This window comes from Salminus brasiliensis, chromosome 4 (assembly GCF_030463535.1).
Source record: "Salminus brasiliensis chromosome 4, fSalBra1.hap2, whole genome shotgun sequence".
Lineage (NCBI taxonomy): Eukaryota > Metazoa > Chordata > Actinopteri > Characiformes > Bryconidae > Salminus > Salminus brasiliensis.
In genome coordinates, this window is record NC_132881.1 from 41,076,123 (window position 1) to 41,094,736 (window position 18,614).

Genomic DNA, 18,614 nt, shown 5'->3' on the forward strand with positions numbered 1-18,614 from the left:
TGCAATCACTTTTACATTCTTATATATATTTTTATAATTAATTATTATAAAATTACTCTGTATAAATATGTTTTAACTTTGACATTAAAGAGTTTCTTCTTAATTCTAGAAAGAAATGGCAAATTATATTGATCATGACTCCATTTATATATAAAAAAAAACACTAAAAGGGAAATCCAAGGGGGTGAATATTTTTTTCATTTTGAGCTATTTTTATAATTTAAATATAGCACTATGCAGATAATGAAAGTATCTATAGATGTATATTGATGTGCCTTATTTCTGTACGCTTTCAATGAAAAAGTACAGTAACACAATACAAGTGTTCTTTGGCACAGAAACAGGGGCCCAATTCCAGCTGTTCCATCCTGGTACCACCAGACCTGGAGACCAGACCTCTCTGCTACCCTGCTGCCCGCTGTCCTGCTCTGGGGCCTTGCATTTCTTCATCCTCATCTTACTCCATGGCTGTGCTTGTGACTGTTTCACCTGCATGGACATTATCATCTCACTCATATTTTCATCATTCATCATTTTGTTTTATTGTTGTTTTCTCCTGTTTTGCTTTTTATTGTTGTTATCCGGTGTCGACCAGAGGATGAAGGGTTTCCCTTTTGAGTCTTGGTTCCTCTGAAGGTTTCTTCCTCACGATCCGAGAAAGTTTTTCCTTGTTGCTGTTGTCCCTGGTTTGCACAAAAGACACAGATCTCTGCAAAGCTGCTTTGTCACAACATTCATTGTGAAAAGCGCCATGGAAATAAATGTTGAATTGAATTGAATTTTAAAGTCTTCAAGGTGAACACAAGATGAAATATTAGATTGTAAAATCGCAGATAAGACGTGAAATCGAAGGTGAAATTGTAGATGCCATTACGGCAGGAATACAAGAAGGTTTCTAAAAGCATGTGCAATGTCTGTGTTAGAAATATGTATATGTGTCATGGTTTGTAGAGGTTGAAGACGGAGGCGGACGTACATGCAGGATATTTATTAATAAATGAAAATAAAACAAAACAAGAATCACATACAAACAGGCCAAGTCAACAAACCATATAAGCGACGTGGACATGCACAAGACCAGACAAGGGACGACTGAAACAAAGGGGTACTTATACAGAGACTAACAAGGGAGTCATGAGGAGCACCTGGGACTAACAAGAGGGCGTGGCTACAGAGAAGGCACAGGTGGGAACACTAATGGACATGTGGGGCTAGGACAGAAAAGACACAAACAAAGTCATGCTTGGGAGGCAGACATGACAGAACAGGGGCAGGGATGACAATATGTTACATTTTAAACCATGTTATATTGTTCCCTCCTTTTAATCGTACAGAAAGTGTAATAATGTAGAACCAACATGTGTTTCAGCTACTATTGAGAAACATCTGTTTTAAAGTCAAAGGTCACATTAGGTTTTTACACAAGGTCCGCAGCATCTCCTTTGTAAACTGGCGAGTTAAAAGCATTGACTCATAAAAAGACAAGTCTGGTGAGATAGCAGAAAGTTACTTCAAAAACTCCTCCAAAAACTTCAGCGGTTTGCCTTGAAGCTTGTTGCTCGCTGCTGGCCTGGTATACGCCAAAGCAAGTCCAAATAGTTCATGCTCTTTGAACCACGGCCCTTCAAAATGTGGTGCGCACTCAACTGATGACTAACCAAACGGGAGTGGGATCACGCAGCAAGGCTTTAGATTTGGGCGGACCGTCCTTTTGACACAGAGAGGCGGCAGAACTCGCATTAACGGCTGAGGCTGAACTTTTTTTCTTTTTTTTTTTTTTGCTTTCCTTTTTTGCTGAGAAACTTCTGGAAGTTTGCGAGAGCTGCACAACATCTATGATGAGAGCGCAGCGCTGGCCTTTTAACAGCTCTCAAAGGGTACACACTTCAAACTGCTCTCAGAAGCCTTGCGAGCGGACCCGCACCAGCCCGAGAGAGCAGACACACACACACACACATTGAGAAAAAGAGAGAAAGAGAAAGTGTGTGTGTGAGAGAGAGACAGAGAGAGGAGGAACTGGATGAGTACAAAAATCTCTCACCAAGAAACTCTAAATAAAAGAAAAGGCCAAAAAAACACTCTGATTGGTTGAGATAAGAGCAGGGCTGCCCGCCTTCGCCTTTTATTTTTTCACCCCCTTCTTTTTCTCTTCTTTTTGCAGCTTGCTGAAATCAGGCATTTCTTTTTCCATCTGATTGAATGTAAGACTAAAAGAGGACCAGCATGAATGTGCCCACTAGCTTTTAGTCAGTAGCCTAATGAGATCCTGAGGGAAGGGCCACTGTCAATCATCCAACGTTGCCTTTTTTTCTCTTCTCCCGCCAACACTACCATGTCGTCCTGTACCGCAGAACCAAGGGGCATGAAATAATTAGAGATCACCAAGTTACCACTACTTTATACTTCATACTTTATTTATTATTTTTTTCTATGCGAAACGCAGGCGGAGAGAGGGCTGCACGCAGTTCATTTGCATGTGGGGGTTGGCGTCTGAGCGTGGGGGCTTTCAGAGAATTTTTTGAACTCCCCGCTCCTGCGAAAAAGGCGGAATTGCCGTGCAGCAGCTGCAAAGGATCTTTTGGCTTCTGTTTCTCCCCTTTCTTTCCTCGCAGGCTCTTCGGAAAGTCTCAGTTTTTTTTTTAATGTGGCTGGTTTAATGCACATGGCTGTAAAAGGCCTTGAGATGCAGCTGACTTACAGTAGAACATCCACACAGGCCCATGATGAAAGAGAATATAGCCACTATGGTGGCGCTGGAAAAGCACTCTGCTGCAAGAGAGGGAGGGGAAGAAAGAGCAAGAGGAAGAGAGAGAGCGAGGGAGAAAGAGCAGGAGGGGAAGACAGAGGTTTTGTTTATTGTCAAACAGACACAGAGTGGAGGATGAGCCCAGAGTGGTGAAATATATGATATTTAGGAAGAAGGGTAGAAAGGTAGGGCAGCTTCTTACGTGTCTATCAGATCAGTCACTTCAGCACTCGGCTGCTATGTTATTGTTATGCTTGAAGCTATGCCTTGGCCAAGAAGTTTAATTTCCACAGTCTCCCACTTAGCCAAATGAGAACTCAGCCAGGACATGTTTGGTGTCTGAAATTTGCTCTTGTGGTTTTGCGCTGGGCTGGAAGCTCATCATTTTTACAATAACATTTTATTTGCTTGTTTATTTACATGTTTTTTTTTGTATTTTGCTGTAAGTTCTGGAAGCTGATGTTCATCAAAAAAGATTCTATAGGTTCTATAGTTAATAGTTAATATACATATGTGTTCAGTTTAGCCTGTTAAGCTGAGTGTCTTGCCAACCATCCAATTAAAGAATTTGATTGATGGCCACTTTAATCTCTGCACCTACAGTTTTGGGAATGCCATTTGCTTTAAACTACTCGCCTAAATATAAGTCAGTGGAGCGTCAAAGGATTTTGAAGATGTTATTTTAAGTTAAAGTTGTAATATAATGTTGACTAGCTTTCTGTACAGACAAAGCAATCTTTTAAGGTCGCCTTAAACTCACCTAAAATTTTGCTCCTTTATTATAAACTCTGTACTTTGTTGCAATTGGTGGGCAATATGACCTGAAACCAGTATCACGATATATTAAACATTTTACCTCAATTACAATCAATGAATGATTATATAAGCTGCTCGAGTTGCTCAGTTGACTCGATGTTTGAGTTTGTCTTTATGTCGCAGACTGGACAGGGAGGAGTCACGTGACTACACATGCAGTAGTATGTTTTTATGGGTCAGTACATGAACACACACACACACACACACACACACACACAGTGGGGAAAGTACCTTTGGAGGTTCTTCAGTTTGGGCCTGTGGAGGAACCTCTTAATGTGCTTCGAGGAACCTTCAAAAAAAGATTTTTAAAAGAAAAGAGTTTCTTTAAAGGTTCCTCAAAGCACCTTAAGAGGTTCTTCCACAGTTTCAAACTGCAAAAAACTCCAAACGTTCCTCAAGGATCTCATACTTTTAACAGTGTAGTTACAATAGAATTTTAGTTCTTTTTTTAAGACTGAACGTTTTTCTATAATGAAAGGATTATAGTTTAAAGCCGTGTTGAAGGTTTTAGCAGGGGTTTAATTCTGTACAGTGCAATGCCTCAGAGAAGACTTGAAAACAATGTCTACTAAAGAACATTTCCGCTGTACTCAAAACGTGGCAAATTTCAGCACATTACTTATACTTCTTAGATACTTAGGAAAAATGTTCATATTTCTGATGAATATTTCCCCCAAATTTTATATTTAGTTAAATTTAAACTTAAATATGTAAGTAAAAAATGCACACTTGTAGAAAACTTTGTAGTAAAGTAAGATAACATATTGTTTGCACTGTATATAAAAGAGATATGAGGCTTCCTTTGTTGTTGGATGCACTGTGTTTTGTGTCCAACTAAGCAGGCAAGCACAGTTAGAGCATAGTTTAAAGTGCTTATGATTGATTTCATTATCAATAAACCATGGCAGGAGTGTTTAATTGTTCCAACATGTAAAGAAAGAAATGAATAGAAGAGTGACATGACTATACAGTAAATTGGCATGGCTTTAACTGTCTGTAAGTTGCACTGTGGTAAAAGAATCTGTTGTTGTGTGCAGTGAAGTAACAGAACCTGAACTGACCATCACAATAACATTAACTGTTGTAATTTCAATCATATGTCTAGCTTACTGATGCTGTATCATTTACATTTACAGCATTTAGCTGATGCTCTTATCCAGAGCGACATACAAGGTTATTCATATTACAGAGGTGGGCCAATGTAGTGTTAGGAGTCTGGCACAAGGACTCTTATTGGTGTAGCACAGCATAGGCACCCAGACCAGGAATCGAACCCTGGGCTTCCACATGGTGTTGTAACTCAGTGGCAGGTAGTGGTATTATCTGTTGCGCCACACCAACCACTGTAGATATACAGGAACATACACCAATCAGCCATAACATTAATACCACCTGCTCAATATTGAGTAGGTCACCCTTGTGCCGCTAAAACAGATCTGACCCCGAGTCATGGACTTCACAAGATCTGGCATCATTGAGCTAAGGTGCCCTTAAAAATATATGAGTATTTGGGCAAATTTGTTATGTTAAGTTATGGGACACAGTGTAACATTTTCATGGGGCCAAAAATCCCTGGCAGCACCCACACAGTCCAGCAGATCCAATCAAAGCACTTGGCTTTAGAGACTCTCCCACACTGTGGGTTTACATGTGACTGCTGACACAGCCCTAGCTCATTCAGAGAGCTAGCAGGTCCAGCGCAACTTCCGAAAGCCCTCAGAACTTTAGACTGCAGACTTTCTGACTACAAGATTTAGTTAAAGATGGGTGATAAAAAACTACACAGGCTTTCTTAGGAATGAGGAGGCCAGAGACACTTAAGAACAACAAGCTTCCTTTATTTCTTAGCTATGCTAGCCTTGTCCACTTTTAGCACATAGGGTTCTACATCGTACTGAACAAGGGTTCGTTGGCTGATAACAATAGTGGAATCTTATTTTGGTGCTGTAGAAACCGTTTTATACTTGTAGTTCGGATTCTTGGTCCGGACCAAGCAGGAAATTGAACATTGTTAAATTTTAGTCCTGGTTTGCTTTGTGTTCATACTGACATATTTACAATTGAACCAAATGGGAAAAGGTGTCATATGATGCAGAAGGCAGCAAGTACAGATCTGCATAAGGTGTGTGTGTCCTTGGAAAACTAGCAGACATTAAAAATCTAACTGCTGGGTCCTTAAACCTACCTTAATAAGTATTAAATCAGTATTAAACCACAATTTAAATAATGTGCACATGCTAATTTGTTCACAGAGGGATGTGTGTTAAAGCTATTGATTTCTACTTTACTGTTGCTGCATCCCAACTCACACACATCTTCAATTTACTGAGGCAGCTACACTAATGAGTGCAGTTCTAATGGTGGCTAGTTTTAATGCACTCTGTAGTGTGTGGTTTGGGACACAGCCCTGCTAAACTAACGCGTCAGACAGAAGTTAAGGCACAGAGATATGGGCAGGTCTACACAGAGACTCACCTGTGTTGAAGCGGGCTGTTGGGGCCATTATGTTGGTGGAGCCAGAGGCTGGGTTGCTACTAGATTTTGTGGGCAGCAGTGAACCCATGGTGGACTAAACAAATTGTACCAGAGTTTGCTTAGAAACGGATCAAGATCCACCTGCTCTGACGATCTTGGCCCGCAAACAGAGCAATCGCACCAAAGCCAGCAACTATGAACATACCCAAAAAAGGGTTCTACAGCAGGTTTGTGGAGTGTATTGTGTAACAACATCACCCTTCACTAAGGCAGCATAGGGTTCAATTCCCCAGCTGGGCAAGTCCACCATTCCACACCAGTGAGGGTCCTTGGGCAAGACTCCTAAAGCTACAATCTCCTACCTTGTAACATGATTAAAATGGTGCTATATAAAACGTTAAAGAATGCCCCTTTTAAACAGTGTAGCTACAGTGCGACACTAAAGAAGCAAACCACAGACACCAAACATGTCTGATATGTTCGATTAAATTTGGAGGGAGAATTTTGTAAAATTGTTTATTTTACTGAACTGTCACTTTAGCTATCCCTTTAAGGTGTGGGGGAACACCGCTTGATGCTCAGAGAAGAGAAGGCTGAGCAGGAACCAAGCAGCCCTGTTCCCAGAACAAAAACGAGTTGGGGATTTAGGGGCATCTGCATGTGAATGGCACCACGTGAATATGGCAGCTCCAGAGACACGCTGGCAGGAGCTCGGCGTAATTGGTAAAGAACAATGTCAGTGAGGGTCTGCCGGAGAGAAAAGCGCTCAACGGGAGGAGAAAAGAGCATGTATCTACCTCTCGAGGTGTGGTGTGTAGCACACAGGAGCTTTTGCGCTTTACACATGTGACGGGAGGAGGCAGCCTCCACACTCATTAAGGAGAACCAAACAGCCCTCGGATTCTCTTCGGGCAGAAGAAAGGCAGCCGTTTCAAGAGGAAAATCCATTTAAATGAGCCAAAGCAGCATCCTGCCCCCTCCGCCGCCACCACAGATTGCAAACAGAGCGAAATATTTGACTAAAACCAGACCAAATTTCTGCTTCAAAAATGTAGAAACCTTTAGAACACCATGGTTTGGTATCAACACAACTCCAACCTACGTCTCAAACAGACGGAGGACGGAAAGAATTCTGAGCGTCTGAGAAGGCCCGTGTACCATAGGGAAGGATTCTTACCGCTTTTGGTTAATTACCCCACCGCCTTGCCACAATGCAGAGGCAGTGTTTACCATCCTCTCGTCCTGTGCCAGTCAGCGGGCGCCTGGCTGGCAGAGGTAGAACAGTGCCAGCAGGGCATGGCGTGCCAGCCTGAGGAGAGTTGAGTCAGGCTGACCCCCGTGGGTCATTCCTGCACTGGCAGCACATCAAACGCATGGTGCAGTGATGGTGGGGTATGGGGAGGGGAGGGATATGTTGGTGGGGGAGGGTTGGCTTCTGTCAGACCAGGGCCAGCTCTGATCTGCTTCCCCAGAGACTGGGATAGGAAAGAGAGGGAGAGAGAGAGATGGGTGGAAACAGAGAAAAGAGCCTGAAGGAAAGGATAGCATCTCCTCTACCTATAACTGGTTTATTATCATTCCTGTTTCCTCAAGTGAAACGTGTCATGCTGTGGCCTACAGGTTTCTTGTGTGGGTGGTCAATGTCAGGTCATCCTGGTTAACTTGGTTATTTCCAGGATTAGGGAGTCCTGAAATAAGCCATCTGAAACAAATGTCAAAATGAAAATGAAATGGAAATGTTAAGTTCTTACATAATGTGGTTTACAATGTAAGCACATGGTAGACCTATTTCACAACCGAATGGCTATGAATAAACTCAACTAAACCCATCTTTGCCTGTTTGACCTTATTCCCCTCATTGAATACAATACATAAGGCTAATCAGTGTATCCTTCCTTCTTTTTATATTCAATTGTGAATCAGAAAAATAAAAAAATATATCAGTCTGTGTTTGGTGCTTTTAATTTTATGCTCCAATCAAAAACAGGCCAAACTTTTTTTTATTTGTGTGACTCAGTAGTTTCTGACTTGTTAGCTTCATTCAGTTTTACTTGGAGTTTTGTGGTTTTGGATGGAGCTGAAGATGAAGAGTTTATTTTTCAGAGGAACTAACCAAGTTGCTGTCAAGGTACTGTAGTTACTGTAGTTGCTGTTCAGGTACTGTAGTTTTGTCTAGATTGCTAAATAGGCGCATGTACTTTATTTTGACCTGGTGAACCCCTCTCCTTACTGTGTACATTTGAAAAGGTACATGGTCCCAGTCTCTAAATCACCGATGACAGCAACAAAGCCCTTGCTGCAGAAGCCACAGCGGTGCTGGGTGGGCAGTGGAAGAGAAAGTGCGTAAGGTTACTGTGTTACTGGCACACTATATGAGTCCACGTTAATACTCACACCATGTACCTCATAAGGACCCCCTTGTTATTAGCTTTAAAGGGCTAAAGTGGTTGTCAGTCATAGGGAATATAGCTACGTTGATGTTATCGGCGATGTAGAGACTTTGCAGAAAATGTGTTTTTTGGTGTTATTTTTATGAAATAATAAGGTAATTTTTCATTTTGCGATTTTGGATTCACAATTAAATCTAAAAAAAGAATGAATCATACACTGATTACTATATCTACACTGGCTGGTAATGTCAGTGTAAAAGGATATCAAAGTCACTGTAAGCTGAAAAAAATACGGAAGGGCATTGTTGTGACATGACTCTTCATACATTCACTTCCAGCTACACATTAAGTTGATGTAAGAAAACAATATTCATTTTCTACAGCCCATAACAATTATCTTTTTTGTTGAATCATTATGTCATAAACATGATAAAAAATATATATATGTTTCCCCAGAAAGTGTGTGTAACCCTCACTCAGTGAGGGTAAACAGAATTGGACACATCAGCTTAACATTAACACCACATGGTCATACTGACAATTTCCTTGCTAGACTTCTAAAAGATGTCCTTTACTTTCAGACTGTTATATTTTTATAGTCATTTTTTCTTTACATAATCAGATTCATACATATGCGACTAAAAGACTTTAAGGGTTCGTACAATACGTAATAAATATAGTTGACCGAATGATTTCTTTGTGTTTGGATTGTGTCAGTAATATGATGCATCGAACTATATTTAGTACACATTATACGAATCCTGAATTGGTCTTTTTCTTGGTCTTAGTCACATATATCATAATTCCTCTTGAGACAAGGCAGGCTTCGTTAGCTCCACACACCAGCCAGTAAGATAACCACTGTGATTAAACTTCACTCTTGTGAAATATCCAGTCAGCTAGGAAATGGAAATGGTCAGTCATAAACATAGCACTTTTTCATGTAGAAATCATTTTAATGTACTTTCTATCCTGCAGTGGCTAAATGATTCCATTGGGCTTGGTTAATGGTTTACATAATGTTTATACTAACAATTTAGTATACTTTAAAAGCATACTGATGTTTTTAAGAATTTTCCTCTTGTATCTGTGTTCATTTTAGAGCCCTAAAGCTCAAAAAGACCATCTTAAGATGTTTGATTTGCCCCACAGAAGGTTATCATGGCCTATTATTTGTGTGTATAGTTATGTTATAACTTATTCAACTGCATTGTAGAAGAATTTATAAGAAACTACAGTGTTAAAATACATGATAAAAAATATCTACCTTTTTTATGTGTATATAGGTTTAACTTCTGGGCCCCTCCAGACACAACGTTTGAACATTTCTGTTTTATAGATTAGAAGTTGAAAGGCTTTAGATTGGACCTGACTTTGGCTCACTCACTTGAGTCTTACCTGAGATTTAGAATGTAATACTTGAGACTTACTAGATACTTGCGACTGAAAGAGTTAGACTTGCTTATACCTGCAAACTGATGACTTGTTGACACCTCTGCTAAACCTATTTCTTTGTTAGTATGGGCTTAGTGTTACACTTTTTAGTGAGTTTTATAGTGGCTTGAATACACTACTTTTGTATTTCAGGTTTGTGTGATGTAAAGCCTGGTTTAATTGTGTTAAAAGATAGGGAGCCAGAAGACACTGTCCAAACATTACTGGAGATGTTTTGATACAGTTTAAAACACTACAGTTATTAAATTTGCTTATTAGCTTCTGAGATCCTGTCTCACTACTACAGAACAGTGGTGTAAATTAAGCAAATTGTGGTAAAACAGACTTATCCAAAGATCGGAAACCCCTAATGTAAAGGGGGAGGTGATGAGGGCTACCTTACAGTTTCATCCTGCCTTATTTTAAAGCCAGAACATGACCCAATCCTTCGTTCAGTTTGTCCACAGGGTGACAAAGTAAACACTACACAGTTTAAAATCCCTTATTCAATAAATGTTAAACCAGCAAACTGAAAATGACTAATGTTAAACTGCTCTGAATCAGGAGAGAGAAGCTCAGTATTAGCTTAGTTAGCAGGATAACAGTCTGCTCACCACAGAACAAATAAAAGTCTGGCTGACTGAAAGCCCACTTATAAAAGATAATGACTCGAGCGACTGATGACTAATGGTTAAGCGACTGCATTTGGAAGAACAGGACGTTTTTTCCCATTGTTTTGGATCTGTAGCCCAGTCGCTAACTAGCTCTGGGTGGTTGGTGTGGCGCAACAGATAAAACCACTAGCTGCCAGTGCGCTATTACACCATGTTGGAGACCAGGGTTCAATTCCCAGTCTGGGTGCGCTACACTAATAAGAGTCCTTGGGCAAGACTCCTAACACTGCATTGGCCCACCTCTGTAATATGAGTAACCATGTAAGTCGCTCTGGATAAGAGCGTCAGCTAAATGCCATAAATGTAAATGTAGCTCAGCTGCTGTTGACTAGCTGTTAACGATTAGTGTTTATCGTCAAGTGTTGACGATAAAAATCTGTGTGTAAAAGAGCGACTGGTGTAGGGAATAACAGAAATGAGAGGCCGGTTCTGACAAGTTTGGACTCATAGGATTAGATAACAGTTAAACACCACAGCACAGGCCATGTTCCAGCCAACTGAGGCTCAAATCACACGTTTAGAGGATGAGAGCACGAAGTCCAGTCTGTTTTCAGGCAATCTGAGTTGACTGGTTTATCTTTGCTTTGTCTTTCAGCATCGCTAACCATGCAACTATGGTGGCCTTGTTGTTTCCCCACTTGTTTTCAGAGCGTGACATCAAAATCAGACCCCCCCACCCTGTGGGTCTCTTAAGTGTATATGGGGCAATGAACCTATTTGGCCATGTACTAGATAGACAACAGAACAGAAACGTTGTAGTTTTGAAATACCATTCTGAGATGCCGTCAACATTTATACGTACCCCGACATACAGTATTACCGCTGTACAGCCCAAGTCTAGTGTTGGTTAAGCCTAGGTCTAGGTGCAGATTATGGTTCAGGTTAAGATTTGGTTTAGGTGTAGATTAAGGTAATCAACTCACATTTGACATGTTCTGTATGTTTTGTGTCTATCCTTGGTTGCAGTAACGCTGGGTTTGGCGAGTCGGTTCTCAGTTGTGCTTCACCTGCACTCTTTTCTTTGCCGCTAGAGGTCGCGTTTTCTCTAAATGAGTCGTTTTATAACATGATAACAAACAACCAATGTGGACGTTTTTACTACAAGATCAGGCTAATTCATTTACATATCAATTTCATTTCATTTACTTTTTAACCACCAAAGGTTTACTTAATAACATTTACATTTATGGCATTTAACTGACGCTCTTATCCAGAGCGACTTACAAGGTGCCTCATATTACAGAGGTGGGCCAGTGTAGAGTTAGAAAACTTGCCCAAGACTCTTATTTGTGTCACTCAGGCCAGGAATCGAACCCCAGTCTCACATGGTGGCAGGCAGTGGTTGTGCAGTGTTGCGACACACCAACCATGTTTTTATTTTTCAGTCTTCTGTACATTTTAAAAGCAAAATGAGTTTCTACAAATTTCTAGACTTTTCTTTATGTACCTTCATTCATTTTAGAGCCCTTAAGCCAAAAAAGGGCCCTCTTACGATGGTTGATTTGATCAACAACAATTTAGCATGACTCCAGACCTATGAATTATTTGTATGACACTATATCTAACTAACATTTAATAACATTTAATTTTGGAATTTTTCATAAGAATCTATAGTTCAGTGTGTGTTAAAATGCATTTAAAAAACTTGATTTCAAACCTACCTACCTTTGATATTTGTGTACTGGTGTTTATTTTTGGCCCTCAGCCCACCACATACATTTCACACAGTAACTGTATAATATAACTGTATCACTGTATTGGTGTGGGAATGTTTCAGTGGATCAGAGTGGACCTCAGTATCAGAGGTCATTATTGAGGTATATGATATGATTTCTGTTTGGTGTCTTCATACATTTCAGCCACCCCCTCACTTTCTCTCCACTCTTTTCTTTCTTAACCCCACTGCTCTCTCTCCTTTCTCTCTTTTCCCTTTTCACCTGCTCTCTTTCTCTCTCTCTCTCTCTCTCTCTCTCTCTCTCTCTCTCTCTCTCTCTCTCTAAGTCCACAGAGGGTTGTTCATGTCACCACTCGGCTCTCTTTGATGAAGGGGGGATTAGCGCAATGTGTTTGCTGGGCCATGACACACACACACACGCCAAGTATGGCCTCTAATGAGACTGATCGCTGTCACTGTTAGACACACACACACACACACACACACACACATACAAACACGGCTCCCTAAGTCAGCTGTTGGCCACAGCTCCCTCTGAGCTGTAAAAAGCTCACTTCAACTACACACTTAAAGGTTCAATAGGTACAAAAAAAATCCAGCTGTTTCCAGCTGTGAATTCTCACCACAGACATGGTACGAGGTGTCTCCACTCCTGTTCAAGAGTTATCACTTTTCCTTTCCGAACTTATGATGTAATGTAATGATGTAGTTTAAGTGGCAAATCATGACTATTACGTCTAGGACTTCAGTTCAGGCATCAAATGCCAAAACCTGATCAAAATATCATCTCTAAAAATTGTCACAAAAACTTTAAATTTTTGACAAAATATAAATCTGACAGTTGTTTTCTACATTGTGTCAAAATTTCATGACGGACCAATAGAAATGCTCCAAAATGACCCATTGACTTCCATTGAAAGGTGAACATTTTTTTCCTTCTGCTGGAAAGTCTCTATTTTAGGTTGTAGAAAGGAGGTTTTCGCGTGGCAGTGACGACATATCGTTAACGTATCTTTAACCTTACATCTTCCAGGAAACTCAGGAACGAGCTCTCACAGTTCTTCTCACAAACAAACAAACTGTGAACCACCTGTGTTCACAGTCAGTGACATATCTAGAATTCCCGGAATGCCTAGAGGGACATATTTTGGACGAAACCGGTCCCATGTGATAGAAATCAGAACATGATTGAACATGAGCTACTATTGACTATATCAGCACACCTGAGCATTACAGTCAGACTTATGTGATGAGGCTGTGACTTTATCAAATTTATAAGCAGTTGTAACCAGGATGGGCCCTTAGTTGTGAGTCTTGGTTCCTCCCAAGGTTTCTTCCTTCAGCCCTGAGGATTTTCTTTTTTTCTTTGCCACTTTGGCTTGCCCACCAGGGGTCTTATGTTTTATGTTTTATGTTTATTATTCTTGTGTACCATTAATGTAGTATCATTCCTGGATTCCTGGAACGCTGCTTTGCAACAACATCAGTTACAAAATGCTCTATACAAATAAATCAAATCAAATCAAATCAAATTTTATTTGTCACATACATAGTCATACACAGTATAACTTGCAGTGAAATGCTTTTTTGACAGTCTGCCCACATCAAGCTATACAATAAAAATCTACATTTAAACTTAACTAAACCTTAACTTAATGAAGTAAAGTGCAAAAGTGCAAAAGAAAAATAAAATAAAAATGAAGAAAATAAAAATAGAATAAGTTACATTTAAGTTAAAGAATAGAATATAAAAATATGAAAATATAGAAATATATACAGAATACAAATATACAAATATATATACAGAGATGATTTGTTTGATTTGTGTGATTTGATTGATTTCTCTTCCAGTTCCCAATTGTGTTGGTGCTTAATCAGCCAAGTTTGACCTTCAGTTCTACCAGTAAAGTCCTAACCAGTGGGAGAGCAGGTTTAGCAAAATCTACCTAGATACAAAGAGACACAAAGTTCAGATTGGACTATTTTCCGTTTATTATTTTCCAAATCTCATAAAGCCTTTTGTTTGTAACTGCAATAGGATTAGGATATTGGATAACATAATTCTATTACTTTAAATGAATCAAATTTCATTTCAAAATTTGAAAACATTAAAAGATATACAATGGTTTTGATTTTCACGAATTGAATTCATAAATCATAATTTATCTGCTTAATGAATTAAAAGAGCAAAATAATTCTTGGTTGTGCATTGCCAAACAACACTTAGCAACCCCATAGCAACCACCTAGCAACACTATAGCAACCACTTAGTAACACCATAGCAACCACCTAGCAACATCATAGCAATCACTGGGGATATTATCACAGCCACTTAGCATCCACTTAGCTAGAACCTAGAAACCAATTGGCAACACCATAGCATAGCAACTTATACTCCTAATAATCACTTCATCGAGACTTCTCCTGGTTTTCAGAGCTGCACTTAAAGGTTGGTGTCTCGTTGCAGCGTGTGTTTACACAGCCAGGGCCCATGGGTGTGCTCCAGCTCAGAGATATTAAGCATGTCCTGAGGGCACTGGACTGCAGCCCTGAACAGCCAGCATGCGTTGACAGACGCTGAGGTAGCGATTGGAAGTAAGCCCAGGTAGAGGCGTCTGGGCCAGGGACCGAAGAGCCTACCTGAGCTTTGGAGAAAACTACAGGATGTCCTTTATTGTACACTTCTACAGTTATGTGTATTCTGGGTTCGTCTTGCATGTACGCTTCAGGAATACTCCTTCTCCTTCTGTTCAGGGGGTTAGATAATTCTACGGCTGCAGTCGTCATTAAAAGTGTGGGCAAAAAAATGGGCATTTTGTGTTGAATTTGGAGAAATTGCTTGTTCTGTTAGTTGTGTGGAGCTGTTTATTTGATTGGTTTATGGTAAACAGCTGAAAGTTTGTACATTTTGCTAATAAACCAAATTTCCAAATTTGCAGTTGGGGTCGAATCATTTCCATTGCAACCGTACATCATGTATTAATTAACTATGCTTATAAGAACATGTTCTGTGATCGTGTTGTAGATTTTATTGTTGATTTTTTTTGCCAATTAAAGTATACTTCCAACTGAATACATACACTAGTTGTATATGCCATTGCGGGTAACGTAACTATGAAATGTGTCAGAAGCAGCAGTCAGCATGAAGAAGTTCAAAGCACTTTGTTAGTGTAGAAATACTCAGCTATCAGCTGCAAGTTGTGCATAAAGGAAGTCTTCACTGCTAGCCAACATAAAGCAGTAAGATTGAGCACCCTAAACTCAGTCAGGCTAGTATCACAGACCAAAGAAGACTACACATAACCACTGAGCCATTTAGTGAGGAAAGAAATGTAAAGTGTTGATTGTACAACTTCAGTCATCATCATTCAGTGATAGCTTCCCATAAATGTGTTTCTTTTGCTGGAATGTTCTTGTTGCTTTCTATATGGTAAATGATAGCTAGCCATGATGACCAGTTAGAAAGAGGCATCAAGGCCTCGCTGGACTGCGGCCACCAGAGCTGGAGGCAATTATAAGACAGCAGAGACTGGTCCAGAGAAAAATAGAGAGACAGAGAGAGCAAACGAACAAAAGAGGGAGAGAGAAGAAAGAGAGGAGAAGGCAGGAGAAAGAAAGAGGAGAAAAGGGGAGAGTAAGAGTAAGAGGGTAAGAGTGAAAGAGAGGGGGAAAGGGGGTCGAAAGAGAAAGCAGGAGAGGTATAGAAAGGAAAAAAAACATGAGAGAGAGATAGAGAAGGGAAAATTAGGGAAAACGAAAGGAGGTGAGCAGCAACGTAGAAATGGCGAAGAAGAAAAGGTGTGTGTAATGCAGAGTGTGTGTGATTGAAGTGGCGTGTGTATAGGGAAAATCCCCTGTGTGTTGTGGGGGGTCTAAGGCGCGGCCAAGCGCAGAGTTATCAGTTCTACAGGGGTTATGGATTAGCTTTAGCCTGTACTGACAGCACATAGACAGCACAGAAGCTGACAAAACCCCAAAACAATCGAAAGTGTATTAGCTTAAGACCAATTGATGGTCCTGCTGAATTCATTGCTCCCATAAGAAGCCCTAAGAGGAATTCCCAGAAAAGTCCCCTTTGAAGGGCTGAAAACATGAAGGAGGTCAGTCAGTTCCATTCAGGTCATCAGAACCAGCCCTATTACTGTGACCTCAGCTCCATTACTCTTATCCAGAGCGACTTACACTTGAATCATGTTACACAGGTAGGTGAATGTAGTGTCTTGTAGAGTCTTGCTCAATGAATCTTATAGGTGTAGTGTGTATTCTAGCCCAGTCGGGTAGGAGGGCGGTGTTGTCACCCACTAGGCTACACCACCTGCAATTACATTTGTGTTACAGTGCCCAGTTAATTAGCTGTTCATGTGGGGCTCACATGGGTGGAATGTGGGCTAGGTGGGATCCAGATGGGCATAGGCTCTGAGTGGGTTTGTATGTGTTGTTACAAACTCAAATGAGCTTCCCAAATGAACCCCATTTGTTACAATTTGCCTTAATCTCACATAAATCCCATCTATGCTCCATGTTCAGTGTACAACCCAGACAGGGCCCATCACTGACCCTGTGGGGACAACATGGAGCCTGTTTGCAATGTTACTGTGATTATCAGCTCTGTTACTTTGATGTCAGCTGTGTCCCTGTGTTGTCAGGTCTGTAACTATGGTCTCAGCCCTGTTACTGCGACCATCAGCTCTGTAACTGTAACAGTCTGCTCTGTTACCTTGACCTCAGCTCTGTTACTGTGATGTCACCTACATTACTGTGGTGTGAGATTTGTTGATGTGACCTCAGCTATGACTGTAACAATCAACTCTGTTAATATCATTTCTGTTACCGTGTACTCAGCTCCGTAATTCTGACCTTTGCTCTGTTACTGCTACAATCTGCTCTGTTATTGTGACCTCAGCTGTTACTGTGACAATCAGCTCTATTACTGTGACATCAGCTCTGTTACTATGATCTCAGCTCTATTACTGTGACATCAGCTCTGTTACTATGAAATCAGTTCTGTTACTGTGACATTAAATCTATTACTGTGACATCAGCTCTGTTATTGTGACCTTAGTTCTGATACTGTGACATCAGCTTTGTTATTGTGACATCTGCTCTGTTATTGTGACATCAGCTCTGATACTGTGACATCAGCTCTGTTACTGTGGCATCAGATCTGTTACTGTGACATCAGTTCTGTTACTGTGATATCAGCTCTGTTACTATGTCATCAGTTCTGTTACTATGCCATCAGTTATGTTACTGTGATATCAGATCTGTTACTGTGACATCAGTTTTGTTACTGTGGCATCAGTTCTGTTACTGTGACATCAGTTCTGTTACTGTGACATCAGTTCTGTTACTGTGATATCAGCTCTGTTACTGTGACATCAGCTCTGTTACTGTGACATCAGTTCTGTTATTGTGAACTCAGCCAAATCAAGGCAAGACTGTAATGTTGCGGTCATATTAATACCTTTTAAGTCCATTTCCCCCTTTGATACATATTTTTGATCATTTGAAAATACTGTCTACTTCTTACATAGTGTGAGTGATTCCTGATCAATGGATGAAAGAAACAAACCCACTGGTCTCGTTACATTAATGGTAGAGTTAGGTATATTTTTACGTCATTTTAAGTCACCATTTTGCAGATAAAAGGTTTTGTGATGACAGCGGTGCTGTACACTGTAGCCCTGGAGAACATCAAGTCATTTCTCTCATGACCCAGGAGGAACCGGGGTCCTAGAGGAAGTAAAACAGAGGAGGGACATAAAAATGTTCCCGCGCTTCCAGACCGGGGCACACAGTGTATTTCTCTCTCTCTCACACACACGCACACACACACACACACACATGGGACAGTTCCATTGATCGTTGTTCTTTTTTCAAGGGCCTAATCTTCATCACGGCTGCCACTCTGTGCCTGTGGGATGTTTTTTAGACACACGCACACACACACACACACACACACACACACACACACACACACACACACACACACACACACACTATAAGGAGACAGTTAATGGAAAGACTGCAGCACCATAATGAGCAGCAGTCTGTGAGTAAAAGTTTTAATTGGGAGAAAAGAGTTTTGGCCATCATCTTGAATGAGTCTGGCACGCCAGAATGTTCAGAAGTACAGAAGAAGTTAAGATGCTCCAAGCTCGTCAGCACAGTGATAACAAGTGCAAGTGTGTGTGTGCACATTTGTTTTACACAAAATGTCTCCATAGAAAATGTCATGGGTTCATTTCATTTAACATGTATTAGGACTTAGTCCCAGTCTTTGGCCATAACACCACATTCTACACACTACATACTGTCACTGCTGTATCACAGCCTCACATGTGACACACAGAATGAGATGGTTACGTTACACCAAAGAATGTTAGATACATTACCCAATTTCC